This window comes from Orycteropus afer, unplaced genomic scaffold (genome assembly GCF_000298275.1).
Source record: "Orycteropus afer afer isolate SDZICR_OR568_19922 unplaced genomic scaffold, OryAfe1.0 scaffold00107, whole genome shotgun sequence".
Taxonomy (NCBI): Eukaryota; Metazoa; Chordata; class Mammalia; order Tubulidentata; family Orycteropodidae; genus Orycteropus; species Orycteropus afer.
In genome coordinates, this window is record NW_006921694.1 from 3178617 (window position 1) to 3180434 (window position 1818).

Sequence of the window (1818 nt, forward strand, 5' to 3'; positions counted from 1 at the left end):
CTTAAAAAAAAAAAAAAAAAAAACCAGAAATGGTTAAATCACTTTCGTTCTCCTCCCTAAAGAGAGAGTTAAAATAAGTTCTTTACTGGGAGTGAGATGGTGAGGAGAGGTGGTTCTCACTGTTGATGAAGAAGGTCTGATCAATCCAGATGGTGTTCACAATAGATTTATTTGGGACTTTATTGAAATAATATACTTGGAAGATAATTCTTTTCTTCTGAAGAAAATAAAATTCAAAATATGAATCTAAAGCTGCTTTCATGAGTATTTCTGATGACTGATGATCTCTCTTTACATTCTCAACCAAGTCAGTTCAAGCTTTTCAGAGCAAATAATGTTATTATTGAGATTTTGTTTCATCAGTGTGCTTTTAAACTTTAACTATAAAATGCAAGAGCACCTGTGTTCACCATTTATCCCCCAAGTTTAATTTTATCTTTAAAGTATAAGTAAAATATACAGAGAGAGACTTTTGAAAAATACTGAGATACACAGAGTATTTTTCTTCAGTGTAGGAATGTTTCTATTACGCAGAAATTCCCAAAGATAGCATTGTTAAATATCAAAGAATCATTACAGCTACAGTATCTTTTGTGTTGTGGATAGAGAAAATGATATTTTAAAATCCGGTTATTTGGGTTATTTTAATATAAGTTTGTGGGAGAAGATTATGTTTTTTAAGAAAAACATAGCTGTGCACGAAAATGATGGCAATGCTTACAGTTTGATGAAGTATAAAAGGGGATTTAAATTCTTCTATTCCCTATTCTCTGAATAATAATTAATAAATAGTCATATTTTCAGTCAGCAAAAGATTGGCATTTATGCTTCATATTTAACACTAAGTTATCCAATATCACAGTCATGAAATAGTCTTCACATGGTGGGCATCCATGTCATTTTTCAGTTTGCAAGATTAATTCATGGCTATTTAATTTCAAAGTTAAATTTGAACACTGGAAAATCATTGCTCAGTGATTTGTAGCTTGGGCCTTGGATTATTTATCTAGGATATTTGTATGTTTTGTCAATGAGTAATCTTGCGCTGCCATCCTGGTGACTGTCGTGGTTCTATATCAGTGCCCTCCATCTGTTCCTCTAATGTTGCATGTTTTCAGTGGTTTGGAAGTTTTGTATATTTATTGTATTAACACAGAGTGTCATCAAATAAAATACTGTTTACCAGTGGGTTTGTTTGTGTAATTTTAAACACTGTATTCATACTTCAGAAGCAGAAATTACGCAGAGGGATTAATGTAAATAGAAATTCCACATTTGCTTTTTTTAAAATAATCTATAGTTGTATCATGTGCTAAAACAAGTAAATAATATACAAGACATAGTTAAAAATAAAAAAAATTCTCAGTACCATAAACTGACAATTTTTCTATTGCATTACACCTTCATAAGCAGTGGAACATGAACTTCACTTTCAGGTCATAATACCCCAACTTCTTATCTAGAAGTTAAGTTTAAAATGGAAAATATGTTTTGTGGCTCAGATATTTCCTTATGGGTTGAAATGAATGCTTCTATCTTAGTTTGTATGGATTCGATTGAACTTGTGTTCTCTTTCTTAACCTTACTACCTGTTGCTGTTTCATGTACTGTTGAAAGTACCCATTTGTGTATTGTTGGATTTTTCTCTTGGTTATCTAAAAAGGATGGAAAAATAGAATCTAAAATAATATTTATAGTGAATCTTATTTTGGGAAACACATGTTAAAATAGGTACAATATTGTAGACTTTTAGGTGTTATCTAAGAAAAAGTTAAGATTTTCAAACTTAAAATATCTTATGCTGTAATCCATATTGAG